We start from the raw sequence: 22,169 nt of genomic DNA, 5'->3' as shown, positions 1-22,169 counted from the left end.
CGCTAGTAATCTTGAAACGCAGTGTATACAAAGCTTGCACATGGACACGCCCCTCTCAGCTTGGCGCCCCAAGCGATAGCTTACGATGCCCTCTGTGGCATTGTAGCGAGAAGGAAGCGACTCTGCCTTACTTCTCTGGTTTCTGTATCACTAACTTGGTGTCTTACTGCTTCGGTAGTCCCTCGTCGCACAGTAGTAACGCTCAGGCGCCAGGTTCCATGTAGGTTACGATCCTGCTGAAGTGGAGTGTTTAGAGATGCCAGTTGATAATTGTTAACAACGTTTGTACTATAATCGTTTTAATAAAGAAAATACGTCCCGTTTGTGGACATTATGACGGAAGTTTGTCTCAGAACACTGTCTCAGATTGTAAGATCCTACTCTCGAATTGTCGTATCTTGTCCCTGATAAGGTTGCACAACATTGCCTCCTATGATTTCATCACTAATGCTCCTTGCTGACGCTTAATTGTCATATGTACATGTAGCATGGCTGCTACTGAGCATTCCCAATCGCATAAATGTGTGTAATACTTGTCTTAAACACGTAAAGGGAATACACGTATGCATTACAAGCTACTAATTGTGATATGATCTGTTTAGAAATCAGAGCATATTAAGGTGAGCATGCGGTGCAGTAGCTCCTACTGTGCCGCAGACAACGGTGATGAATCTCCATGGAAAGAATACACTTTGTCGTCCGCACTGCGCACGTCTTCAACCATAATACGCTCCCCCCCCCCCCCCCCCCCCCCCATTCCGAGCCAAAAATTCGAAGACTCAACTGTTGAAATCTTGAGATAAAACTTACAATGAGAAATCATTTTTTACAAAATACTGTTCTGAAATTCAGATTTTTAGAACATAATTTCCTATAATCAGTACAACGCAAATGCAAAGTCCCATGATAAATCCCATTCATGGCAAAGTCCTTCTGGAGATAGTCTGCCGTTGCCTTCCACCGACGTGATAGGAACAGTTACCTGCTTATTATTTTTCTTCTTTTTTTAATTTAATAATTTCATTGGCTGTTTGAGTGATCTTTCCTTATTTATCTTACAATGACTATGATGAGTGTTCTGGACCATGCAGTGTGTTGTTATGGATGAAAGGAAGGGAAAGGGCAAAGCACGGTACCGGCACATAGCCTCTTCTTCACAAATAACACCAAGGCAGCCGTCGAGCTAAACGTCCCAATTCGATGGACGGATCATCATCAAGTGTCACATGCGCTCGCTTCAAGAGACGTCACGGAATTGAATTCTGGACGCTGGTACCAAGAGTGATGATCATGAATTATTGCGCAACCTCCTCTCCTCCCCTTGATGGCCAAGTACAAGTCATGAAAATTTCATCCACCACCAGGACTCGAACCAGTTTACTTCCGAGTCGAGTAACACTGCACCAGCCTGCGTTGGCTCTCGGCTACGGAGGCAGGGAGTCAATAAAATCACGGAATGTAATATAAACAAGAAGTGCTACAGTTCGTCCCTACAGCAGTGTCACTTTGCTCCCTAGTTCTATTGAGGTTGCTGGCAGTCGTAAATAATACACTCCTGGAAATGGAAAAAAGAACACATTGACACCGGTGTGTCAGACCCACCATACTTGCTCCGGACACTGCGAGAGGGCTGTACAAGCAATGATCACACGCACGGCACAGCGGACACACCAGGAACCGCGGTGTTGGCCGTCGAATGGCGCTAGCTGCGCAGCATTTGTGCACCGCCGCCGTCAGTGTCAGCCAGTTTGCCGTGGCATACGGAGCTCCATCGCAGTCTTTAACACTGGTAGCATGCCGCGACAGCGTGGACGTGAACCGTATGTGCAGTTGACGGACTTTGAGCGAGGGCGTATAGTGGGCATGTGGGAGGCCGGGTGGACGTACCGCCGAATTGCTCAACACGTGGGGCGTGAGGTCTCCACAGTACATCGATGTTGTCGCCAGTGGTCGGCGGAAGGTGCACGTGCCCGTCGACCAGGGACCGGACCGCAGCGACGCACGGATGCTCGCCAAGACCGTAGGATCCTACGCAGTGCCGTAGGGGACCGCACCGCCACTTCCCAGCAAATTAGGGACACTGTTGCTCCTGGGGTATCGGCGAGGACCATTCGCAACCGTCTCCATGAAGCTGGGCTACGGTCCCGCACACCGTTAGGCCGTCTTCCGCTCACGCCCCAACATCGTGCAGCCCGCCTCCAGTGGTGTCGCGACAGGCGTGAATGGAGGGACGAATGGAGACGTGTCGTCTTCAGCGATGAGAGTCGCTTCTGCCTTGGTGCCAATGATGGTCGTATGCGTGTTTGGCGCCGTGCAGGTGAGCGCCACAATCAGGACTGCATACGACCGAGGCACACAGGGCCAACACGCGGCATCATGGTGTGGGGAGCGATCTCCTACACTGGCTGTACACCACTGGTGATCGTCGAGGTTATACTGAATAGTGTACGGTACATCCAAACCGTCATCGAACCCATCGTTCTACCATTCCTAGACCGGCAAGGGAACTTGCTGTTCCAACAGGACAATGCACGTCCGCATGTATCCCGTGCCACCCAACGTGCTCTAGAAGGTGTAAGTCAACTACCCTGGCCAGCAAGATCTCCGGATCTGTCCCCCATTGAGCATGTTTGGGACTGGATGAAGCGTCGTCTCACGCGGTCTGCACGTCCAGCACGAACGCTGGTCCAACTGAGGCGCCAGGTGGAAATGGCATGGCAAGCCGTTCCACAGGACTACATCCAGCATCTCTACGATCGTCTCCATGGGAGAATAGCAGCCTGCATTGCTGCGAAAGGTGGATATACACTGTACTAGTGCCGACATTGTGCATGCTCTGTTGCCTGTGTCTATGTGCCTGTGGTTCTGTTAGTGTGATCATGTGATGTATCTGACCCCAGGAATGTGCCAATAAAGTTTCCCCTTCCTGGGACAATGAATTCACGGTGTTCTTATTTCAATTTCCAGGAGTGTAGATAGTCGCTACGAAGGCTACAAATATGTACCGATAACAACTTCAGAACGAAGTTCAACTTTTCTTGGATACACTAGCTTTCTATCACTCTCTCTCTCTCTCTCTCTCTCTCTCTCTCTCTATATATATATATATATATATATATATATATATATATATATATATATATATATCTCACACACAGACATACACATACACACACACATACAGCATCTCGCTTCGCGCCTCGACCCATCACAACACATTGGTCACACATAATGGGTGAAAGCACAAATTTTTACGGGGGGGGGGGGAGGCAAAACTCTAAAATATATTCTAGAGAAATCAGTATTTGTCAGGCGTAGATTATCTTTATAATCTAAAAGCAAGCGTGATTTTATGATTAACTTCATAGCAAACTATCTGTATTATTGAAATGATTATTGATGTGACACATTTTTCAAGTCACTCTAAAATTGTATCTTTCACGTTAAATTTTACATATATCCAATAAAATAATCAATAAAAACGGAAGTAAAGCAGTAAAATATTTTTAAAAAAGTATTCATGTACCACTAACGTAAATCTTATAATGGGTGTGAAGATTCTGGAGTAATAAAAAAAATCAGAAATGAGAATACTGATGACTATAAACGAAAGTAACCAGTCACGAAGAGACTTTGAATAATGTTCGTCTACAGTGAAAACGCAGAGAATTGACAATAAAAATGCTTATACGCTGTTATATATAACTTTGCTTACCAAAAATTCATCTATTCGCATTCACAAAAAATGAAGTTTCAGTCATACCAAATGAAATGTTACAAGTTACGGCTCAAAACAAAAAAAATAATTAATTGCATTTCTAACAAGAGCTGATGAAGAAAAGACTACCCATGAACAACCAAATGTGATATGAGACTAAACAAATTTTAATATTACACCTGATCCGTTTTGAAGGTGAATAACAATCGCCTAGATTTTTGCCTGAATTTGTCAATGACTAAGTTAGTAAAATCAGGTTTGTCAATTACATTTCTTCTGTCAACACATAGCATGTGAAGTCCACGTGATCTGGTTTCAGTCGTCGTAGAACACAGCAATAATTTCACTCTTCGTTGGGTACTGAAGGATGGTTCAATAGCGCGTGTAGTTGCAGGCAGAGGAACAGCAACGCATAGGACTTTTTATCAAAGCAGGTAAAAATTCTGCATGTTTATCAATAGTATCAGTGATCGATGGATTTATAGTCGTTTGTGCTCTCATTGGCCAAAAATCATCCCATAGTGTTGCTTCAGATATTATCAATATTATACTACTCCTGAGCCACTGTAGCTCAGGGGCCACTTACCTTCGCCGACCTGTAAGTTGTGAGGTACATGTATCTCAGTATACTGAATTTCTAGTGAGCAGTTTCGAAAAGAGAAATATTAGTAGCAGTTTAGTGCACATCCCGACCTCAGCTAGATGTAGAAAATTGCAGAGCGAATCTGATAAGCATTGTGATTTGAGAAAATCCTTAAAATACAACGGTACCGACCGGCCCCCGTGTCATCCTCCTCCCAATGGCGTCACAGGATGCGGGTATGAAAGGGCATGTGGTCAGCACACCGCTCTCCCAGCCGTATGTTACTTTCCGAGACCGGAAGATGTTGAAACTAAAAAGCTTGGAAGAAAACCAGCTCTACCAGCAGCTCTAGAAAGTGAACTAGTGGATTACTTACAGTATATGGAGGCCAAATTCTATGGTTTTACTCATATGGATGTTCGAAAAATGGCCTACCATCTTGCATTTAGGAATGGAATTGCAACGAACTTCAGAAATGAAATTGCTGGAGAGGCTTGGCTTGAATATTTTCTTCGACGTCATCAAGATAAGCTTTCAATTAGAAACCCAACAGGAACGTCGTATCCTCAAGCAAAAGGCTTTACCCTTGAGAGAGTTAACTCATTCTACGACTTGCTACAAGCTGAATACCAGAAACATAAATATCCAGATGATCGTGTATGGAGCGTCGACGAAACAGGTCTTAGTGTAGTTCAGACTAAGATACCGCAAATAATTGTAAGCAGAGGTAAACGCTAAATTTGTTGTCTGACTACTGCAGAGTGTGGGTCTCTAGCAACGGTCATCTGTTCGATGAGTGCGGGAGGCTCTTATGTTCCCCCGATATTCATATTCCCGAGAACGAATATGGCAGACGTTCTTATGAAAGGTGCTCGCTCCTCCGGGATCAGAGAGCCCACCCATCTAGTTGGGTTCAAGCAAACCTATTCACGGACAGGTTGAAACATTTTGTTGAAAAAACAAAGACAACAGAAACTTGGCCTATTCTACTCATCCATGATGGTCACTTCTCCCATGTAAGGAATATTGATGATTGATGTGGCAAGAAAAGACTTCATCACCATTTTGTCACTGTTTTCACATACAACATACAAACTGCAACCCCTGGATCGTACTTTTATGGGTGCACTTGAGACTCACTAGAGCGAGAATATTCGTCAGTGGATGCACCTTGAAAGCAAACCTATTGGACCCTATGATACAGCGTCTCTCTTTGGCAAGGCCTACCTCCAGTGTACCACCAGCATTAATGCAGTAAATACGTTTAGGGTAAAAGGAATTTATCCCCTAGAAAGAAATATATTTCAAGATGATGAATTCATCGCTGGGGAAGAAGTCCCAATTCCTGCGCTTGCTGACCAAGCAAAACAACAGAAACCCTAAAAGGGAGTTCGGACAGAAGAGGACCTTGATGCTATTGAAATTGCATTTAGTGGGTCTCCCATGCCTGAGAAGATGAAATCATCGTCTCGCGGACGAAAACCGTGTGTTGCTAGTCTTGTGACAGGATCTCCATATATCTTCGTGACTGTGGACGTGGACGAGGGAAATTAACAGCCATCAAAAGAAACTTGACTTATATCACAGCCATCTTGTTCTGGAACCCAACCCAAACTCATAGCAGAGGGCATGGTGCAACTGATCGCGGATGAGGTGTAAGAGTAGTCGTCAGTTAAAAAAACTTTGATTAAGCAAGAACAAATGGACAGTGATGACTCAGATTGTGTTGACGATGACGTCATGGGGATCTCAATTGGTTCTGGTGATTCTCCATGTGACCTTCCTGTTGGTGAACTCGAACCAGATAAAGACGATGCTCCTTGCCTATTATGTGACTGGAAGTTTTCATATTACGTTCGTGGTGAATTATGGATGCAGTGCCTAATGTGCTCTTTGTGGGCTCACAACGAATGTGCGGGGGCGGAGAAAGAGGACTATGTTTGTGACTTCTGTCGCTAGTACTGTGCTACTTTGTACTTTTATGCTTTTATCTTTCATAATAAATACGTATTTTAATTAAAAAGCAATTCTTCGTTTCTCTTACAGCAAAAAATTCTTAAAATATGCTGGGGGTGCATATTACAAACGCCATGGAGGCCATATTAACTGCACATCTTGTTCGCAGTCAAATGTATCATCTTTGGGAAATAAAATAATAAAAAAATGTATTCTGACATTTTAAGGAATTTAATCAATATAAAGCCTTAGTTAACTGTCAGTAGAGTATAACTATATCAATTAAGGTACTATTATTCTATTATTGTTTTCGTGTTCAATATTGTAGTGAAAAAGAAACTGGGTGTCCATATTACCACCACTTCTTCTACTGAAAGTACATTCAATATTGACATCAAAAAGAGATTTATTTAAATCAAACATATTCGTGTGAACAGTGATTGATCACTCCAGAGAGTCTACTATGGAGCTTGCCAAATTTATTCATTTTGCAACCTCGGTAGAGTTGAGTTTACTTCAGAGGGGGTATTTTAACAGCCTGTTTATTTCCTAAGTGCCAGAGCTGCATACATTACCTTTATTGTTGTCGTTGTTAGTGTGGACGATGGCTGCAGTGGGTGGAGGCCGATGCTGCAGTCAGGGCGGCTGTATGCCAGATCGACCAAAGGACCCTGGAGCGAATACCACAAAAGAAGCACATCCACGAAATTTCTGAATTTTGCGTTCAGCAGTCCAGAAGAGAACTGCCTCCCTTCCACACGGCAACCACCCAAAACCCTTTGCGTTGGGTCCGACAGAAGTCTGTAAGTGCCATTCTTGGCTGAGGGGCAAATTTCGCGCCAATTACACCTCTGAAATTAGTATGCTCAATTCCCACCACACATTAGTTAAACATCGTCTAATGAAATAGCTTCCCGCCAGAGTAATCGGCACTTTCAATCGTGAGCTGGCGTCATGGCTAAGCCACACAGATTTTACACGCAGGAAGCCATAACCATGGGAACATGCACTCACAATATGCAAGGACGGTGAGCTATTTATGGCGTCAGAGGGTTGCGATGCTGGACACACAGTTCTAGGAAGGTCAACAACCCATGCTGGCTCTGCAGGAGACCCCTCATCATTTTGCACACATGCGCCTTACATCCATCAGAATGCGCCAGGGCAGCAAGGTGGACAGAACCCAAAAGTAAGCCACGAGCCCCAAGCCAGCGTAAAATATTGACTGCAAGGACACGGTTACATCTGAGCCCAGTGCCCCACTAAGGTTCATTCCTCTCGCTCTTCCAAGTGTGGTACCACATATCGATATCATCCCATGTGCGTCAAAGTTGGCAACGGAATTACAAGTTTTCTTCAGACGCCGATAGCGATCACGCGGTCTCTGACGGACCCAATGGTGCACGGTCGCAGAGTCATGCCTCCGGCAACTCCGTACCGCGAGTGTCCTGTGCTCCACGATGTAGGATGGTCGGTGGCAGCCTTACGGCCCACTCACACTTGCAGCCCTTCTCTTCACTGTGTTAACTAGTTTGATAATTATTTTTGCTCCTGTCCAGCTTTTCTACAACAGTTGTCACACTAGTCTGTAACCGACTTCTCATTACCATTGTTTATGAAGTCGTACACAACACCAAGAACGTCCTCGACTCGCACCCCTCGGCTGCGTGCGTGTGCGTGCCTCGGATGTACCAAGCTGCCACGAAACTGAAGGCAAAAAAAAAAAAAAAAAAAAGGTAGAAAGAAGAGAGTTCCACAACGTGCTCAGTTACTGTATCTGCATATCGGCCCACACACAATGAATAAACTTCGCCTAATCGACAAAATTGAGGAAGGATGGACGTGGAGGGCCTTCTGTCCGAGAGTGGACGGCCCAGAAGGACCAGCCTTCAAGGAAGTCGACACAACTAACAAGAGCGGCCTTTTGCTGCCTTCATTTTACCTGCTGTACAACAGCTTGCTCATTATTATGGAAAGGATAACGACTGACAAATGAATGAAGCCTGCGCTCTGTAGTCGAATGTCTGGTACTACACCTTTAAAAGGAAGACGGTAATTGCAGCAGTATTTTCTCAGTGCGATTAGCCATACAATGTTGGCTAAACGAGAGGTTTTGCAGAACCAAGGGTACTCACTGGCAGAAGAGTACGAGAATTCTTTAATGAATAAAAATTCTTTGCTCCGGATTACAGGAGGGGGAGGGCACGTGCCCATTGCCCCTCCTTCCCCCTCCTTTGCGAACATCTGTGTAACCCACTGCCAACTTCACCGAGGCCGGCGCGGCGGAAACTAACGTTACGTTGCGATTTACTACACGTGTACGGCTTGTCCAGTGAGTTAAAAAAAATTCGTTGGAATGTGCCGGAACACCATTCCGGCTGAAATTACCCCTGGTCGTCCACAAAACAGAGGTTATAATGAAGAGCTACGTATTTGTGTGCTGACGAAGCCTCACGTATGCTGGCAGAACATCCTGGCGGTGAGCATCGACTAGAGCTAATTTACAACACGGTGCTTAATTTTTATCACAGTATGTAACATGCGATAAAAAGTAGGGCTCGCATAAAAATTATTTTAGTCTCGTTCTCATTGAGTGCACCCCACCGTGGATATAGATTTCGCCTCCAACAAGTTCTATATGAAGAAGTTTCGTCCTTTGATGTATATTCGTCGAGGTATTCTTCTGAAAATGTTTATATGGGACACAAGTGTGGATCTTATGTCTCAAGATCCATTTTTTTCTTTTTGCTTCCTTGTAATTTGCTTTCATCGCACGAGAAAATGAGTTACGTGTAATTTGGGCTGCTAAGGAAAAGAGGGAACCGTGCCCCTAGCGGAAAATCATATAAAATGTCATTTACTTATGATCTCAAAAAAAATTTCACTGAGTTTAGATGGTTAAAATTTCGACTCAGTTATCAAATTTGTTGTATTAACTGTAATAATTCAGTCTATAACAGCACTAAGAACAAAGGTTTTGAGGCAAATGTAATGAGAATACAAATATTTCTCTACAAATCCTTATTCTTTGATAAAGTAGGAATTTATGACGGTATTCGGATACAACGTGAAGCATGTACTGCTTCTATTTATCGGTTATTGTAAATAAATGGTCTTGATGCATCTTTCTGGCGGATAATTTAAAACTTTCAGTTTATTGACTAAGTATAAAGTGTTGATGAAATCTTCGTTTTTACGCCAATACCAAGAATCTGTCTTAACTCGTAAGCACACACGCGGATTTTTGCGACGTTACTATACGGTTGGAATATTTTTTACCCCAGCTACAAATAAAATATATTCTCATGAAACTATTCAGAAAATCCCAATATACATGTATACATCACAAAACTATAGTACTTTAACAACGTACTTAATGATTTTTAAGATGTAAACACTAATTTCTTATAATTAAAAAAATTAATTAAAAGACAGTGTATTGTAGCGCATTTTCTTTTTTATCTAACTAGAATTATTTCCGACACATTCTTCGCAAATTTAAAATGTATGTACCTTGCATATTAAAGTGCAGCGAATCTTCCACACAGTTTTGATTTTCCCGTCATTTTTCCGGGGACGCATCTATCATCTCTCAAAAAACAACCTAGCTTCCTTCTGTCTTGGCTCCTCTACACCAGTGATGGACCTCACAGGAGACTTGATAAGTGAGGGAAAGTGTTTCTTGGTGGTGCAGAGTTTTTTCACGAACTGCCATCATTTCCTTCCTAGATTCCTTGAGATATTGCAGCCATATCCTCCGAATGATCTCTGTCTACCTCTTGTTCAGTATCCGTATTCCCATCATTCCCATAAATGTGATCATTTTCGCTTTCAGACTCATTATTTATCTCATACTCTTTCGCACAATGTTCTGCGCAGGATGCTTTGTCTTTATCATGTTCGAATCTGCAGCTCAGTGGCTACGTCAGCACACGTGCTGGATATTTTGACATTGTTGGAAGGTGTGTGGAAGGTCACAGTTGTAGAATTTGCCTAACAATGCTGCCAACATATCAAAGCTGCAGCGGGGTTTAATTTGCCCCATGCGTATGCATACAGGTTAAGGAACTCGTCACTCAGGTCAATTATGGTAAAAATAGTTATTATTATTAAACTGTTAATTCCAAAAATTGATGACTTCTATGATTTCATTGATTCCTAGTTGGACCCGACCAGCTAGCCAAGTGTCTTACAATGCCAGCCCCGGACTCAATCCACCCGGCCGGCTGAAGACGAGGGTCGACGCGCCAGCCAAATCGGATGTAATTTTTAGGCAGTATCCACATCAACTATGTGAATTCTGAGCTGTTTACCACTTACCACTTCAATTACAATTTCGCAAAAAGCTATGAAACGGTCTCACACATTCAGGCGGGATAACAGTAGAGACAGACAGATGGGGTACACAATCCCATCCTGCTGGTGTGGGAGAGGAGCAGGGGGAGGAGTGGTGACAGCAAAGGGCATCCAGCCCCTCTACCACTAATATTGCCAGACTAACACGCCAGCCCCGTCAGGAAGATTAGTGAGAATAAAAGAATTCAAGATCATAGATACAGTAAACAGGTACCATGAATGATGCACTTGAAAGATATCACAATCAACATCTTAATATGTACAAACATTTGACAGATTATCTTAATCCGTATACGGTGGTTTGACTGGATAAGGGGCGGAGAACAACACTATGTGATCAAACGTAACCGGACACCCGCCAAAAACATACGTTTTTCATATTAGATGCATTGTGCTGCCACCTGCTGCCATGTACTCAATATCAGCGACCTCAGTAGTCATTAGACATCGTGAGAGAGCTGAATGGGGCGCTCCGCGGAACTCACGGACTTCGAACGTGGTCAGGCGATTTTGTGTCACTTGTCTCGTAGGTCTGTACGCGAGATTTCCACTCCTAAACATCCCTAGGTCCACTGTTTCCGACGTGAAACGTGAAGGGACACTTAACAGCAGAAAAGAGTGCAGGCCGACCTCGTCTTTTGACTGACACCGCCGGCAGTTGAGGAGGCTCGTAATATGTAATGGCAGACATCTACCCAGACCATCACACGGGAATTCCAGACTGCATCAGGATCCCCTGCAAGCACTATGACAGTTAGGCAGGAGGTGAGAAAACTTGAATTTCATGGTCGAGAGGCTGCTCATAAGCCACACATCACGCCGGTGAATGCTAAACGACGCCTCGCTTGGTGTAAGGAGCGTAAACGTTGGACGATTGAACAGTGGAAAAACGTTGTGTGGAGTGACGAATCACGGTACACAATGTGACGATCCGATGGCAGGGTGTGAGTATGGCGATGACGGTGAACGTCATCTGCCAGCGTGTGTAGTGCCAACAGTAAAATTCGGAGGTGGTGGTGTTATGGTGTGCTCGTGTTTTTCATGGAGGGGACTTGCACCCGTTGTTGTTTTGCGTGGCACTCTCACAGCACAGGCCTACGTTGATGTTTTACGCATCTTCTTCCTTCCCACTGTTGAAGAGCAATTCGTTGATGGCGATTGCATCTTTCAACATGATCGTGCACCTGTTCATAATGTACGGCCTGTGGCGGAATGGTTACACGACAATAACATCCCTGTAATGGACTGGTCTGTACAGAGTCCTAACCTGAATCCTATAGAACACCTTTGGTATGTTTTGGATCGGCGACAAGGTTTAGGGTAGGCCAAGACAGTATTGAATTCCAGCATTACCGATAAAGTGCGCCACGAACTTGTAAACCATTTTCAGCCAGGTGTCCGGATACTTTTGATCACGTAGTGTATGTCTCGATGTACACACTGGCAAGGAAAATACAGATATCACATATTTCGCTCTCTTCGTATAGTGATAATTCAAATTCATCACGAAACACAAACATTTTTTAAGTAGTAAGAGGCTTTCACTATCCACCTCATGCTTAGCATAGCCCCTGCAGTACGGAAGGGTGCTCCACGAGACCACAGTTAACTCTAAAAATTTGTTATAATCCTCCATAGGTTGCGGTCGTCACGAAGTATCTAGTTGACTTTTACTTAACTGAATTCCAGTTAGAATTTAGTAACACTAATTGCGCAGTAAGTGCTTAGAAACTTTTTTGAACATTGTTATAATCGCACCTGGGCTTCTAAGCCCATCATTCCCTCAAAAACATTTTCGCGAGTGGATTATGACGTTTGAGAGTGCATTTACTAGTAAGGTAAATGCAAGTGTAAATATTCTAAAAATATTCAATCAAAAAATACGTTCCTTCTGAGAGTTCGCGTATTTGAGGCTGCTATGTCAACAAGTAATTGTTTCTGGATTGAAGACGCATTGCATCTTCCAGCAGGAAGATGCAATGAAGGCACTCCAAGACCTTCCTTCCTCGACTGCAGGGATATCATCCTCTGCACAACCCTGATCTTTCACCGTGTAATCTTCACATCGTTGGCGACCTGAGGATATAAGTACGTGAACGTCAGTTTGAGTCGGAAGAGGAAGTGAAGAGTGGAAGCGGTTGTGGATACGTCAGCAGCCGACCGCGTTTTATGAAACAGAAACTGGCTGTCGCATATCCCAGCGGGATAAATGTCTTAACACCAGTAGCAGTTTACCGTTTCTTATCTTTAAAATGGTTCTTGATTTCGATAGCTTTTTTGTCACGGATTTTCTCCCAGCACTTCTGAATAAAATTCCTGTTGTGACTACAAAGTCTTTCGCTACGGTCAAAACGTTATCACTTCGATAAAAAGTTATCGGTGAACACAAAGAGCCGCTTTCATTCTGCAGTGCAACAACACAGAGTCCGAAACAGGCAAGGAATCAGACTGGTGTTCCACCCACCCAGGAAAATTAAAGAAATGTTAATTCGTGTTTAAGATACCCTCGCCTTGAGAATGCCTGGGATCTACAATATTCCTTGCGAGGGTTGCAGCGATTATCTAAGGTAAACCATATGAACTGTTGCCGACCGTATGTGGAGCATCAGAGTCACCTGAAGTACAGCAATTCTAAAAGATTAGTGATGGGTGAGCAGAGTCTACTAAATAAGCACAACATTATGTTTCGACATATGATAATTCCTGGCCATACTTCGAACTATTCGGACTCGGTGATTTGGGAAGCAGTGAAAAATAGGCTAAATGATAAAGACTTCGATAGAGCCACCGGATACGCACTTAGTAATGCATAGAAGCATGCACTTGATAACAAAAGAACGCAGAGATAAACATCACTTAGTTTACCGCTTGATACGAGTGATGGCGCTTCTAATTGTAAACACATTAATAAAGTGCTAAAGTGCTAAAGTAAAGAGACAACCTTCACAAGAGAGGAGGGGTGGGGGTGTATAATGTAACAAATCTTATTTGACAAATTCCTATTAATCTGTGCCAATCTCGGTGACACACCAAAATCACAATAGTAATCCGTTGTAGTTCTTACATATTTTATTACAATCAAAAGCATTATAAAATCACAATCACAATAATACAGGAGACTGCCTTACAAGACCAGAACACTTGGACATATACCAGATAAATTTCTTTAACCGGAACAAGACCCAAAAAACCTGAAATTTGAATGTGACGAGGTAAATACCCTCAGGTAAAGTTTTACTTAAATAGTACAAATGTCCATACAATCATAATTCTCATTACTTCCAGCTACCTGAGGAACAGATTAAGGGTAAGAACACAGGTCTCTTAAGGTTTGACTAACAAACTATCGTAAACAAAACTATATGCAAATGACTAAAACAATTAAGGAGGTGCTTTAATTTTGGCCAAACCAATCTTCAAATTTACTCTAAAACAATTAAGGAGGTGCTTTAATTTTGACCAAACCTATCTTCCAATTTACTTACTCAGATGATTAATCAACAATATTCTTAGAATGATTACAACTAGAACATGACCATATGACAATACCCCTAAAATGAGGTTGCTTCAATATTGCGTGTGAATTAGCGATAGACGCGAGCAGACCAAGGATTCAAATCAATACGAGAGATCCAGGACACAGGAAATGACATAGAAATGTTCTCAACTTCGCACTGGAATTGAACTTCAGATGCTATAATTCTCCACCGGAAAGATGGAATCACGCAACAGTGACAACATAGCCCAAAATCTAAAGGAGAGGACAGTGCCTTAAATATCTTTCTGCCCCCGTGGTGCTCTGCTCTCGGTATGCTCGCGTCGACCGCTGCCAGTTACCTGTAACACAATACACATCAACGGCAGACAATTTACTGAGACATAAACTACACAATCTCATCTAGAGAACAGGTGATCAGTACAACTGAATAGAAACAAATTAGCCTCTGTGATTTACTTGACCAGTGCCAGCCCTTAAACGTTAATTAATAAGTTCGCTAAAAATCATGCCCTAAAGTTAAGATGACAAGAATTATCTCGGGCCACATTTACACGTCAAACTACCAAATGAACTACAAGGTAGAATAAAGGACGTATCTCGGCGAATCTTGAAACGCCAGAGCCGGACTTACTCACTACTCATTGCACTTCTAGCTACGTCGTTAACCACGCCTCGTGTTAGTTCGTTGGGCGTAGCCACACTTCCTCAACTGCCATCAAGATTGTTAGTCACGACACCGACGTAAGTGATAAACAACTAAAACAATTCCAAGCTATTTTTAGTACACTGGCATATTCATTTAAGCCGCACGCTACCCACCGAAGCAACTCGGCGACTCCAATTCAATCGGCCGGCATAGCTTACAACAGACTCGAAGGATATCTTCTGGTGAACCTTGCGGGATGTAAGGTCGTGGTCCACGAAACTCTTCAGCTCCTAACGTTTCGTCCAGTGCTTCGCTGGACATCTTCAGAGGGGTGTTTCTCCTCCGGTGAGTCTTGCCGAGTCGGCAAGACTCACCGGAGGAGAAACACCCCTCTGAAGATGTCCAGCGAAGCACTGGACGAAACGTTAGGAGCTGAAGAGTTTCGTGGACCACGACCTTACATCCCGCAAGGTTCACCAGAAGATATGTCATCCGGTCGTGAAAGCCTTCATACTAAGACTCGAAGGAGCTTATGCTTCCGACCTCTAGAAAAACCAAATCACCATGGACGGTGGATCCGCCCTCGTGAGGGCACGCCTTAGCCGCTGGCCCCGCTCCTTCGTTGTCCGTCCCGCCTACGTTCACAGTCCCACGTGACTCTCGCTCACCGCCGATCACGACACACCTCACCAGCAGAGCGCACGCGCTGCCGTTAAATCCGCGCCGCCAAAGATAAGCAGACACAAATAAGCATCGAAGTCGACTCAAAGATCACAAATGACGATCGATGGAAACTGACGCCAGAAACGCTCCAGCTCAGTCACTTTCCTATTAATCTGTGCCAATTACGGTGAATACGGACGAAACATTTGTTAGTTTTGCCGAGTGTCCAGTTATTGCCAAGTTCGCGTCTAACATTTTTGTGTTGCCCGCCCCCCCCCCCCTCCCCCTCTCTGTTTGTGTGTTCAAAGAAACTAACTTGTTTTCCGTCATCAGTTTTCAGATCGGTTTGATGCGACCCGGCTATCCTGTGCTAAGGTATTCAGCTCAGAGCAGCACGTGCTCCCAGTATTCTGTATTATTTGTTGGGTATATTCCAACCTTCCTTTTACAGTTCGGCCTATACCCGTGGTCTAGGGGTTTGCAAATAGAAAACGCCAGTGGTAGTGGACAAGAAAGCCCTAGTTGCACCATTTCTTGAAGAAAGATTGTTTAGCTGAAGTAGCGCAAGCAATATACAAAGCTGTTTTAGTTTATGCTTTGAATCACATTTTATTCTAACATTCTGTTTTACAGAACTTTCAGTTTTGCACATTTAACAATTATGTAATTAAATAAAACATGTAATAGGCCCGTGGAGCGTATTGCCTTGGGAGAATTTTTGGAAATAGTTAGGGGCATCGCCATTATTTTATGGTAGGTTTAAAGTGGCGGTGGCAATTAGGGGTATATTTGATTTTCGTGTCTGTAATTTCTCTACTCACCGCACAGGCCCCTGTTCGAAACGCATCACCGCTGAAATTTTGAATAAAAGTAATCATAACAGACAACCTCAGTCAGCCAACAGGCTTGACAAAGAGAGAGGAAGGGCGAACAAAGTTTCAGGCACGAATAATCAGCAACGACCAACGGCATGACGATACAGAAGGCATGGAAACCACTATATGAAGACAAATAATGTATATCCACAAGACATGTGGCCTATAGTTAAAAATACGTCATAATGATCTCTTCACATCTGTCAACACCTGCTTTCTTTGGGACTGGAATTATTATGTTCTTCTTGAAGTCTGAGGGTATTTCGCCTGTCTCATACATCTTGCTCACCAGATGGTAGAGTTTTGTCAGGACTGGCTCTCCCAAGGCCGGCAGTAGTTCTAATGGAATGTTGTCTACTCCCGGGGCCTAGTTTCGACTCAGGTCTTTCAGTGCGCTGTCAAACTCTTCACGCAGTATCATATCTCCCATTTCATCTTCATCTACATCCTCTTTCATTTCCATAATATTGTCCACAAGTACATCGCCCTTGTAAAGACCCTCTATATACTCCTTCCATCTTTCTGGTTTCCGTTCTTTGCTTAGAACTGGGTTTCCATCTGAGGTCTTGATATTCACGCAGATGGTTCTCTTTTCTCCAAAGGTCTCTTTCACGGCTGCAAAATAATAACGCGAATTCTTTACAGACGAATGGAAAAACTAGTAGAAGCCGACCTTGGGGAAGATCAGTTTGGATTCCGTAGAAATACTGGAACACGTGAGGCAATACTGACGTTACAATTTATCTTAGAAAATAGATTAAGGAAAGGGAAACCTACGTTTCTAGCATTTGTAGACTTAGAGAAAGCTTTTGACAGTGTTCACTGGAATACTCTCTTTCAAATTCTGAAGGTGGCTGGGGTAAAATACAGGGAGCGAAAGGCTATTTACAATTTGTACAGAAACCAAATGGCAGTTATAAGAGTTGAGGGGCATGAAAGGGAAGCAATGGTTGGGAAGGGAGTGAGACAGGGTTGTAGCCTCTCCCCGATGTTATTCAATCTGTATATTGAGCAAGCAGTGAAGGAAACAAAAGAAAAATTCGGAGTAGGTATTAAAATCCATGGAGAAGAAATAAAACTTTGAGGTTCGCCGATGACATTTTAATTCTGTCAGAGACAGCAAAGGACTTGGAAGAGTAGTTGAACGGAATGGACAGTGTCTTGAAAGGAGGATATAAGATGAACATCAACAAAAGCAAAACGAGGATAATGGAATGTAGTCGAATTAAGTCGGGTGATGCTGAGGGAATTAGATTAGAAAATGAGACACTTAAAGTAGTAGTTGAGGTTTGCTATTTGGGGAGCAAAATAACTGATGATGATGGTCGAAGTAGAGAGGATATAAAATGTAGACTGGCAATGGCGAGGAAAGTGTTTCTGAAGAAGAGAAATTTGTTAACATCGAATATAGATTTAAGTGTCAGGAAGTCGTTTCTGAAAGTATTTGTATGGAGTGTAGCCATGTATGGAAGTCAAACATGGACGACAAATAGTTTAGACAAGAAGAGAATAGAAGCTTTCGAAATGTGGTGCTACAGAAGAATGCTGAAGATTAAATGGGTAGATCACATAACTAATGAGGAGGTGTTGAATAGGATTGGGGAGAAGAGAAATTTGTGGCACAACTAGAAGAAGGGATCGGTTGGTAGGACATGTTCTGGGTCATCAAGGGATCACCAATTTAGTATTGGAGGGCAGCGTGGAGGGTAAAACTCGTAGAGGGAGACCAAGAGATGAATACACCAAGCAGATTCAGAAGGATGTAGGTTGCAGTAGGTACTGGGAGATGAAGAAGCTTGCACAGGATAGAGTAGCATGGAGAGCTGCATCAAACCAGTCTCAGGACTGAAGACCACAACAACAACAACAACAATGATCTCTTCTTTAGAAAAAGAGTCCGGAACTAGGCCCCCATTCAGATTGTCGGGAGGGACTGCCAAGAGAGAGGGACCATGAGAAAAAGGTTGAATAAGCAACGAAAGGATAACGTACTACGAGCCGGGACGTGGAATGTTAGAAGCTTAAACGTAGTAGGGAAGCTAGGAAATCTGAAAAGGGAAATACTAAGGCTCAATCTACATATAGTGGGGGTCAGTGAAGTGAAATGTAAAGAAGGCTAGGATTTCTGGTCAGGCAGGTGTAGGGTAAAATCAACAGTAGCAGAAAATGATGTAACGGGAGTAGGATTCTTTATGAATAGGAAGGTAGCACAGACAGCTAGTTCCTATGAACAGTTCAGTGACAGGATTGTTCTCCTTAGAATCGACAAAGGTAGACATGCCGAAGATGAAGAGATGAGAAAGTATATGTGAATACTGAACCGGCAATTTAGTACATAATGGGAAATGAAAATCTGACAGTCATGGGGAACTGGAACGCGGCTGTAGGAAAAGAAACAGAAGAAAGGGTTGCAGGAGAGTGTGGACGTGGTGTTGGGAATGAGAGAGGAGAAAGACTAATTTGTTCTTCAATATCTTTGAGCTAGTAATAGTGAATACTCTCTTCGGTGGGAGGATTTCATGTAGATTACATCATGATCAGAGATTCCAGAATCAAATAATGGATTATAGGGGGTATCCAGGAGCAAATATTGACTCTGATCACAATTTGGTACCGTTGAAGAATAGGCTGAAGGTTGAGAGACTAGTCATGAAGAATCAATGCGCAAAGATATGGTAGTTTTTGGGACACGGCAACAGAACGGAGCTTTAAGGTCACCTCAGGCTACATTTATTGCGATAAGGATTAGCACAGTAGACAGTTCAGTTGAAGAGGAATAGACATCTCCAAAAACGACAATCACAAAACTTGGACAGAACAACATAGGTTTACTAAAGATTACTGCCAAGGAACCATGGATAGCAGAAGAAATTCTTTAATTTCACTATGAAAGAAGGAAGTGCAAGAATCTTCAAGGAAATTCAGAAATACATAAATACAGGTTATTCAGGTGTGAAATGACTAGAAAGTGCAGCGAAGCTAAGGCGAAATGGCTGCTTGAAAAATGCGAAGTAGTCGAAAAAGAAATGGTTTACGGAAGGACTGACTCAGCCTATAGAAATGACAAAACAATATTCGGTGAAATTAAAAGCAAGGGTAATAACATTAAGAGAGTGATGGGAATTGCTATATCCATAGCAAAGGAGAGATAGGATAGGTGGAAAGAGTACACGAGCACACTGAAAGCCCCTAAGAGGTGGAAAACGTGTCTGATGACGTGATAGAATAAGATACAGGAGTCGATGTGAAAGAAATAGGAGATCCATATTAGAATCAGAATTTAAAAGAGCTCTGGAAGACTTAAGGTCGAATAAGGCAGAAGGGATAGAGAACATTCCATCATAATTTCTAAATTCATTGGTGTGTAGAATGGCGATGTACCATCTGACTTTTGCAAAAATATCATTCACATAGTTCCGAAGACTGCAAAAGCCGACAAGTGCGAGAATTACCGCACAATCAGCTTAACATCTTCCAAAAAATATATATACGGAAAAATGGAAAAGAAAATTGAGGGTGCGTTAGATGGCGACTAGTTTCACTTTAAAAAAGGTGAAGGCACCAGAAGGCTGTTCTGACGTTGCAGTTGAGAACAAAGCTGAACTAAAGAAGCATCAAGACATGTTCATAGTATTTGTAGATCTGGAAGTTGATGGATACTGCTGGGCCTGCCCCAGGCCTGGGGCTACCGGCATTATCCACCTACTAATGCCAATTCCGTGATTTCCCTAAATCGCTTCAGGCAAATGCCGGGATGGTTCGTTTGAAAGGGCACAGCTGATTTCGTTCCTCATTCTTCCCTAATCCGATGCGACTGCTGACCTAGCTACTACAGCACCATCTATCACACAGCGAAAAAAGTGGTCCAACTAAAACATTCATATTTCTTTACGAACCAAACGAATGTTGTTGTTGCAGTCTTCAGTCCTGAGACTGGTTTGATGCACCTCTCCATGCTTCTCTATCCTGTGCAAGCTTCTTCATCTCCCAGTACCTACTGCAACCTACATCCTTCTGAATCTGCTTAGTGTATTCGTCTCTTGGTCTCCCGCTACGATTTTTACCCTCCACACGAATATGTAATAAAAAAATGGGGGTTCCCATTTTAAAAAAACGCAGTTGATATCCGTTTGACTTATGGCAGCGCCATCTAGCGGGCCAACCGTAGCGCCATCTCGTTTCCCCCTTCAAGCTTAGCGAGTTTCGTTCTTTGTAGTTTTTTCGTTTGATGCTTATTTCGTGAAATATTTGGCCCGGTCAATATAAACGGACCACCCTGTATATATATATATAAAATTATAAAACAGCCGACCAGTTGCAATGGATAAAGAAATCTTTACCTAGGTTTCAACAAATTTAAATTTGTCTTCTTCAGAAGGTGGCAATTTTACATTAGTATTGCCACCTTCTGAAGAAGACAAATTTAATATATATATATATATATATATATATATATATATATATATATATATATATATATATATATACTACGAAGAAGAACGGACAAGGTTTCTTCGATAGTTTTCTTTTCCGGTTCACCCACAGACCATGTCTCACTAGCATACACTATGTGATCAAAAGTATCCCGACACACCCAAAAAACATACGTTCATCATATTAGATACAATGTGCTGCCACCTACTGCCAGGTACTCCATATCATCGACCTCAGTAATCATTAGACATCGCGAGAGAGCAGAATGTGGCTATCCGCGGAACTCATGGACTTCGAACGTGGTCAGGTGATTGGGTGTCACTTGCGTCATACGTCTGTACGCGAGATTTCCACACTCCTAAACATCCCTACGTCCACTGATTCCGATGTGGTAGTGAAGTGGAAACGTGAAGGGACACGTACAGCACAAAAGCGTACAGGCTGACCTCCTCTCTTGACTGACAAAGACCGCCGTCAGTTGTAGAGGGTTGTAATGTGTAATGGCAGAAATCTATCCATACCATCACCCAGGAATTCCAAACTGCATCAGGATACACTGCAAGTGCTATGATAGTTAGGCAGGAGGTGAGAACTTGTATTTCATAGTCGAGCGGCTGCTCATAAGCCACACATCACGCTGGTAAATGCTAAACGACGCCTCCTTTGGTGTAAGGAGCGTAAACGTTGGACGATTGAACAGTGGAAAAACGTTGTGTGGAGTGACGAATCACGGTACACAATGTGACGATCCGATTGCAGGGTGTGAGTATGGCGATGACGGTGAACGTCATCTGCCAGAGCGTGTAGTGCCAACAGCAAAATTCGGAAGTGGTGGTGTTATGGTGTGGTCGTGTTTGCACCCGTTGTTGTTTTGCGTGGCACTCTCACAGCACAGGCCTACATTGATGTTTTACGCATCTTCTTCCTTCCCACTGTTGAATAGCAATTCGTTGATGGCGATTGCATCTTTCAACATGATCGTGCACCTGTTCATAATGCACGGCCTGTGGCGGAATGGTTACACGACAATAACATCCCTGTAATGGACTGACCTATACAGGGTCTTGACCTGAATCCTATAGAACACTATTGGAATGTTTTGGAACGCCGACTTCGTGCGCCAGGCCTCACCGACCAACATCTATACCTCTCCTCAGTGCAGCACTCCGTGAAGAACGGGCTGCCATTCCCCAAGATACCTTCCAGCACCTGATTGAACGTATGTCTCGGAGAGTGGAAGCTGTCATCAAGGCTAAGGGTGGCCCAAAACCATACTGAATTCCAGCATTACCGTTGGAGGACGCCACAAACTTGCAAGTCATTTGCAGCAAGGTGTCTGGATACTTGTGACCACATAGTGTACGTAGCTGTGCTTCAAACGTACATTATGAGAACCTTCTTCCCCAAATTAAGGCTTGTGATTGATATTAGATGACTTC

The 22,169-nt window shown here is 43.2% G+C and overlaps 1 protein-coding gene across 1 annotated transcript in view; it reads left to right on the top strand.

Annotated features, from left to right (window-relative positions):
* LOC126457149 (glutathione S-transferase D5-like) overlaps positions 1-22,169 on the top strand; it is a 55,081-nt gene that overhangs the window by 744 nt on the left and 32,168 nt on the right. The gene's annotated exons all lie outside the window — the stretch shown is intronic.

The sequence above is a fragment of the Schistocerca serialis genome, chromosome 2 (assembly GCF_023864345.2).
Source record: "Schistocerca serialis cubense isolate TAMUIC-IGC-003099 chromosome 2, iqSchSeri2.2, whole genome shotgun sequence".
Classification (NCBI taxonomy): Eukaryota; Metazoa; Arthropoda; class Insecta; order Orthoptera; family Acrididae; genus Schistocerca; species Schistocerca serialis.
Note: the sequence above shows the minus strand (reverse complement) of the source record. Positions and strands in the feature narration are given on the sequence as shown.